This window comes from Nannospalax galili, unplaced genomic scaffold, assembly GCF_000622305.1.
Source record: "Nannospalax galili isolate Female #2095 unplaced genomic scaffold, S.galili_v1.0 scaffold1345, whole genome shotgun sequence".
NCBI classification, from domain to species: Eukaryota; Metazoa; Chordata; class Mammalia; order Rodentia; family Spalacidae; genus Nannospalax; species Nannospalax galili.
In genome coordinates, this window is record NW_008353213.1 from 434,177 (window position 1) to 442,458 (window position 8,282).

Consider the following 8,282-nt stretch of genomic DNA (forward strand, 5'->3'; position numbering starts at 1 on the left):
GTTTCTGACAGTTTTCTGGTGGAAATTTTGAGATCTTTTTCCATTTCATCCACTCTACTCAGTCTTCCTCCTATTGCTTCCATTTGGCTTACTGAGTTTTTCCATTTCATGTTCATTTTGGTTTGGTTTTCTTCAATATTTCTATCTTTTCTGTTAAGTCCTTTTTCAAGTCTTGAATAGTTTTATTTCATTCAGGTGGTAGGTCTTTCCATCTCTTAATATCTTCCTCTATCTCTTTCTTTAAAATTTTAAAATTTCTACTGTTGAGATCTTTAATGTCTTTGGTTAGGTTTATTCCTAAATATTTTTTGAGGTTATTGTGAATATGAGTTTGTACCTGAACTCTTTTTCTAATTGTATGTTATTGGCAAACACCATAAGCATGACATCAATAGTCAGCAAAGGTCTGATAAATCTCTATACATATATATTCAATCTACCGGTTCTGTTTCTTTCTAACAGTTTTCTGGTGGAAATTTTGAGATCTTCCTCCTATTGCTTCCATTTGGCTTACTGAGTTTTTCCATTTCATGTTCATTTTGGTTTGGTTTTCTTCAATATTTCTATCTTTTCTGTTAAGTCCTTTTTCAAGTCTTGAATAGTTTTATTTCATTCAGCATCATATTTGTATTTTCTTGAGCTTTCATTGTAAGTTTGTGCCTATCACTTTTGAGTTCTTTGTGTTTTCTTTTACTTATTTCTTCATGTTTATGATTGTTCCAGAAATCTGAGGCAGAGGAATTAGAGTGGGCCTAGGTCCAAGGGTAGCAGAGGACAGTGTGTGGGTGATGTATATTGGAAGTGTTGAGCTGCAAGGGATTGGAATACAGCTGTTTCTTTTTTTAATTGGGCTGCATATATTGAGTTTTATTTAAAAGGAATAAAAACTTAGATTTCCTTTGCATTCAGCAAGTAGCACTTTTTTTCTAATAAGGAGGGAGAGAGGGAGAGGGAGAGAGGGAGAGGGAGAAGGTGAGATAGAGGTTGAGGGAGCAGCAGAGGGAGAGAGAAAGGGAGAAAGAGAGAGGGAGGGGAAGGGAGGGAGGGAGGTTGGGAGGGAGAGAGAGAACAAAATGTGTATCAGGCAGCAACCCCAGACACACTGCCCTTCTAGGAGCAAAGGCTGTAACAGGGGGTCAAAAATGAAACCAAGGATTAATCTCTGCTCAACCACAGAGCTCCCTTTCCAGTCCAGTTAAGCATTCATTTTACAAAATATATTTTAACTGAATTTTTATGGATTTCATACATCTTAATCATATTTAACCCCCCACTTACCTCTCCACACTCCCCATAGCCCACCCAAAGGGCTTCATGCATTTAGTCACATATGTTTAGGCCCATCAAGTCAAGTTTGTGTACCCAGATGCTCCTCGGTGTGAATTCATCCACTAGAGCCTGTTCAGTCTCTCTAGTATTACATCCTTTAAAATGAGTAATTCTCCCTCACCCAGAAGTGCTTAGCTGCCAATAGCTCCTTGCCAAAGCTGTGGCCTCCTGACAATTTCCCTGGCTATACTCTGCTTTCTGTCTAATCGAGTTTGCTTGGGTCTTGTGCATGTTCTACTCCCATTGTTAAACCTCAGAACTGGTCAGTCAGGCTGAGAGTGACAGTGCCAGAAGAGGTCCCCTTCCTAATCAGCTTTCACTTTCCACCTAACCATAAAACCTCATTTTGTAGTCACACTGTGAGACCAGTGGGGGTGCTTCTCCTGGTTCAAACCAAGCACTAATTTATGAGAAAAATCTTGAAACCAGATTAGAGTAAGAGATTGGATCCTCATTTTCTATCAATTCTAAGAAATCATATAGGAAAGACACATAATTCCAGTCCCTTTGCCACTGGATGTAAGATGAATTTTCATCCAGTTAACAAGACCTACAGAAGATTCTCTAGAAAGACCCAGGCAGTTGTAATATAAAAATAGGAAAATAGAGACCCGCATCAAGAGCACTACCTACAGGATGCAGCACAGAGACCACTACTTCTCATCATGTTTTCCCAGTCTTTGGTCCCTAAACACCCAATTGGTAAAATCTAGGCATAAACCTATACTCATCACTCATTAACTCAAAACTAATCAGAAACAGGACTAGAGAGATGGCTCAGTGGGTAAAGGTGTTTCCTGGCAAGCCTGAAAACTTGAGTTCAATCTCAGGGACCCACATCTTGGAAAGAGAAAGCTAATTCCTGAAGTTGTCCTTTGACCTCCACAGGTACCTATGGTACCTACACACATACACACACACACACACACACACACACACACACACACACAACACACACACACACACACACACACACACACACACACACACACACACACTCAAATAAGAATGGTTTTGACATAATAGGAAATACTATGAAAATCTTCATGAGAAGTAGATGATATTTCTATTTCCTCTGGCTCTCTTCAACTCCCATTGCTCTTGCTATAGACATATTGCCTGTGACCTAAGCCTACTCAAGATGACCATCACTTAGCATGATTGAGAATATACTGAAGAATTATCTTTCATTCCTCTACTTGCAAAAAGCCTTCTGAGTCATCAGCTAAACTATAAACCTTCCTGGGAGAGAACATGTGCATTCTGATATCATCACTTCATGAAAATAAAGATATTGGGTACTTTAAATCTTTGTTTGAGGTTCTCCAATCCCCTTTTATTCCATAAGTGGTGATTTCTGCATACGTATTTAGTGTCTTAACATTTCAAAAGAAGCTCTAGAAGTTATAAAATGGAAAGAAGAATGAAGACACATCAAATTCAAATTTTGACAAGATTCCCAAATTTGGGGTTGATATTAGACAAAACCTATACTTCCGTAAGTGATACATATTTTACCAGAAACAGAGCTGTAGTAAAACATTAGCTTTCCTATTCACCAAAGAAAATCGCAACAAAGCTTTCCTCTGAAATCCTTCATCCTGGAAACAAGTTAACTGTTTCTAATAAATGACTCAGGCTTGAACTTTGCCTTTCCTCCTTGTGAAATAAATCTGGCACCACAGATCCCTGTACATTTGTTCAAAAGCCAAGTGACTTCCTCCCTAGGTACAGGCCCCATTCCTCAGGTCTTGACACAACTCTCAAACACTCCTCTGCTCAGCATGCCACAGAGAATGGAAAGTTTTGTTTGTCTTCACCTTCCTTCTCCTGTAGCACATTTACCTTTCCTCCTGTAATGAGACTGAGTTACATTGAATGAAATTCAGTCCTGGTTCCATGCAGGAAGTTTGAGAGGTTCATATTCTGTCACATATGAATAAAGCCTTCAGCAATTCTGTATACTCCAAGGGGGAAACAGCTGGGCTTTGAGGAGCTAAACTTTTATTTATTTATTTATTTATTTATTTATTTATTTATTTATTATTTTTTATTTTTTTGCACATCTATAACACAGTCTTTGCTGAGAACTTTCCAAGTGTTGGCAGTAATATGTTGCAATGGCTTCAGCCTCCATGCTGCTGATTGTGAGCCAGTAAAATGTCCCAGAACCACTGCCACTGAAGTGAGCTGAGACTCCAGAAGCTGGTCTTGATGTGCTAGAAATCTGGAGCTTATGATGAGCTCCAGGCTTCTGTTGGTACCAGTGCAATTATCTGTTCTTACACATAAGCTGGCACTGCAAGGGATGGTGACCCACTTCCCTTGAGAAGCAGCTACAAATGCTGGAGACTGGGTCAGTACAAATTCCCCACTGAATACTATGATCACAAGGGAGAGATGATGAAAAAGAAGTTACTGGAAATAACAATGTAAGGATAAATTCATACCACACAATATGAAGACAAAACAAAAGAAAATTGCTTCTCTTTGATGCAAACTTTGATGTGGGAAAGGATTCTGAGTTTTAATCTTGGAGCTTCCACTCTTTTTACCTGTGACACGAGTAGCAGGAAGATAAAAATTTGAGACTGAAAATCTTTCATGTTGTCTGATTTATGTCTCAGGCTACATAATTCTCATAAAGGCATCCCTTAAAAAGTTATTCTAATCCATTTGTGGTTCCTCAATCAGAAATATGCAGTGAGTCACAGAGTTCTTGGCTTAGGATTTGATTCTTTTACTTCTTGGCAGAAGTTAAGTTGGTAATGCAGGAGATGTCTCAGTGTCTTCATTTCCTCTGTGATGGTGCACAGCCCTGGTCCAGAACATTTTTCCTGTATTTCTGTGTAGATAGGCTTAATCTGATCTCCTTGGAAAGTCAAATTCTACTGGGAAGTGCGAAGTGTGTTTCTTCCATGATAAAACTCTTCTAAGAATGAATGCCTGTAACAAACATAAGAAAATACTCATCACCCATATCTGTTTCCTATTTTCCTGACACTTTTTTTTCAACTTCAATTTGTTTATCCATTCCAGTGTCCTCAAATGATTCTGAACCAAGGAAACCACCATGTGTGATCTGGGACACAGGCATGTTTGAGGATATTTCCATAAAGTTAAACACCATTCCATCCAGAGGAGAAAGGAAAACAAACCCTCCTGTCTGAAATGGAGGGAAACATAGCTAACAATTTTGTGACAACTATTCAACATTCTACACCATCTTGGCTTGAAAAGAAGCCTGAAGTTTGAGGTACGTGAAGACAGGCTCATGTTAAATAATGACTATTAAAATATGATCAATATTCTGTTGCTGAAGAATTTATCTTAAGTAACAATTTTGTGAGGGAATATTAGATTACAATTTTCAAATAACTTTTTATTTTTTTTATTTTCTGTCATATATTGAAAATATGTGTTACAAAATAAGGTGATACAATAAAAAGGCAAATAAAATCAAACCAAGCACCATAAAAAGGGTGAAAAAGAAAATTGCAGTCCCATGAGAAAATATTTGTTAATGTTATAATTTGTTTTAATAATCAAAATGTGATGCATGAGTGGGGATGCCTGCAGAATGCGGAAGAAAGCATCTGATTCTTAGGAGCTGAAGATACGTGTCCTTGTAAGTCCACCAGCATGCATGCTTGGGACCAAACTTGGGTCTTCAAATGTAGTCTGTGTGTTAACTGCTAAGTCATCTCACAAGTCTCAAGACAAGATTTTCTTTTTTTTTTTTTTTTGAAAGAGAGGGTTTCCCTGTAGCCTCAGGTGGCCTGGAAATCGACATGTAGATCATGCTGGCCTCAATCTCACAAATATTTGCTTACCTCTGCTCCCAACTGCTGGTATTAAAAGCATATGCCACCATGCCCAGCTCAAAATATTTTTTAAACTTTTAAAAATTTTTATTTGTTTTGATTTTATATGTATGAGTGTAATGTCTGCATGTATATAAGTGGACCTATGTCATGCAATGCCCACAGAGATCAGAAGAGGGTGTCTGGTCCCCTTGACCTGGAGTTACAGGCAGTTGTTAGATGCCATGTGGGTGCTGCTATTCAAACCGGGTCTTCTACAAGAGCAATCAGTGCTCTTAACCTCTGAGGCATCTTTCCAGCCTCCTTGAAGAGATTTTTCTTTTGTTGATCTTTTTGAGACAGGGTTTCCTCTAGTCCCAACTGGCCTTGAACTTACTACGTAGACTAGGTTGGCCTTAGTCTCACAGAGATTCAACTGCCTCCACCTCCTGAGTGCTGGGATTAAAGATGTGCACCACCACACCTGACAAAGATATATTTATTTTACTAAAAGCTTTATGCATTTTTACAATAAATTTGGGTTGTACTTCTATATAATTTGTTTTCCTGTATACTATATATCTCTTGTATTTCCTTAAACAGTACTTGAATCCTTTCTTTTTTCACTAAAGATTTCTACCACATTTGGTCATTATTTCTCAAAGACTGAGTACTTTATCACTAGACATACAATGTTTAGACATATTGATATCCTAACTGCTGGTATGTTCATTGTAATTCTAAAGGACACGTTCCTGAGTGCTCTATTCTAAGTATGTGGCTAATTTCCCTAATTGGGTTTAAGATAGTCTATGATTTTTTCTTTCTCTATACTATGGTTAATATTTATTTGTTAATATTGTATTAATAATTTCCATTCACTGGTTCAGATTGTCTTCCTTTTTCCTAGTAAAGTGAATAAAATGTGTTACTTTTCATGCAACAGAATCCTATGCACTCAAGGAAATTAAAGTCTCATAACAATTACAAATACCGGTGATTTCTAATTGATTAATTAATTAATTTTTATTTTATGTATATAACTGTGTTATGTGCATGTAGTTAAGTGCACCTTTGTGTGCAGTGCATTAGGAGTCTAGAATGGTGTCAGATCCCCTGGAACTGGAGTGATGCATGGTTATCATTTGCCATGTGGATGCTGGGAACTGAACCAGCGTCCTCTGAAAGAGCAGCCAGTGCTCTTAACTGCTGAGCCATCTCTCCAGTCCCAACCTTGGGCAAGTCTTACAAACATACCATTCACTTAAGATAGGTTCATATGTGTAGGGGAAAAAAAATCATATTTTCAACCTTTAGAGAACAGGTGTTAAAGATAAAAGAAGTGATAGATTATTTGAATGTGAAGATTACCATTTCTACTTACAGTAGTAATATATGTGGCTTTTCTACTGTGGATAATGCTTTATCTGTTAACTTTTTGTGTTTATTTTCTATTATTTCTGTAATATGTTCCATATATATTGTGTATCACAATATTTAAAACAAACAGAAAGTCCACTATCTTTGAGTTCTTTGAAATTCGTATTGTGTCTTATGGGACCAAAACAAAGTTGCTTTCTTTGATGAAATGCCAAGGTAATTAGTTTTAATCTTTTCCAAAGAAAAGATTTTAGATTCTGCCATGTGCCTGAATCTCATGGAGGCATCATTCCATTGTCACACCTCCTATGACTTCTGAGTACACTAACTCTCTTAAATGAAGTCCTGTGATCATATCAGGTCCAAAACAATAACCCAGGATAACCTCTCTATCTCATCATTATGTTGATTGTATGTGCATAGTACATCTATTATGCGGATACAGAATCACAAGGTCATGATCTTGATGCTTAGGAAGGTATTATAATGGTATCAACATATAAACTTAGTATATAATAATCAGAAAATATCTTGTGATCCATGCCATTGTGATGAGATTGGAGATTCAAGTCCGCCTTCTTGTTATGGTACAGATCTACAGCAACCCCCAATGCAGCAGGGCCTCAAGGTTTTGCAGGCCCCCTGAGAATGCAGGAACTGAGATAATGAGCACCCTGACCATCTACAAGACAAGATAAACAGACTCTTTACACCTTTTGATCTGATACCTGATTCCTGCAAGGAGTTGTTTCAGCACAGCCTGTGTCCTCTTTGATGATCTTAAAGGATAAACACACTCTTACACCTTTTAACCCAGATCCTGGCTGATGGAAGAGGACTAAAGGGCTTGGCTTGACAGAGGCTACTCTCTCCTCATAAGCCCTGGGCTTGCTCTCTCTCCCATATAACTTTAAAAAAATATATTTTCCCACCTTCCACATCCCCTGAAACCCCCTATAAAGACCCTCAGCCAACAACCTGTAGACTGACAGCTCCCTCTATCCTGAAAGGGGAATTGTCCCATGCATTTTCCTCCACTAATAAACTCTATCCTACCAGAGTTATTGTCTGTGTCCTGGTGCTCTCTCCCAATTTGACTTGATTTGCCTATCACTTCTGAGGAAAAAAAGTCATATTATTATACATCTTTTATAATTTATCAGTTTTGCTCTATCCATATTTAAGGAGACACACAGTATCACCTATTTCATTTAAGAAAACCAGAAAAATTAGCAAGCAGCAGGCAACAGTTCTGAAATGGATCACATAAGATGGATTGTTGAGAAAAGCATACAAGCGCACTAGTCCCAAGGTCATTACATCTGCCTGGAGGTTGTTTCCAAATGACATAGCAGGGAGGGGAGAACTCAACAGATTCTAACTATTGTATACAGAGACAGAATTTCAAAGTCAAAGAAGATATAATTTGAAAGACAGGTTCTCTAGAGATGGATGCTACTCTAGAGCTCTAGAAATCTGAATGAGTCCATTGTTCTCATAGCATAAATATTATTTGAGACATATTACATGTGCACAAAAAAATACGTATAAAATGAAAACGTCTAAGTCCAGAAATGAAGAGTTTCTGAGGAAGAGGCACCTTTGCTCCCAAATCAAACACAGGTCAGGTTCTTCTCAATTCATTTTAATCAGAGGAAAGAGAAGTCACTAAATGCAGCATTCAGGTGCTGCAATGAGAATATGCGGCATTTAACTCCCCTCAGCACCACCCCCAGCTACTACTCGACACACCCACATGCATTTAGCATA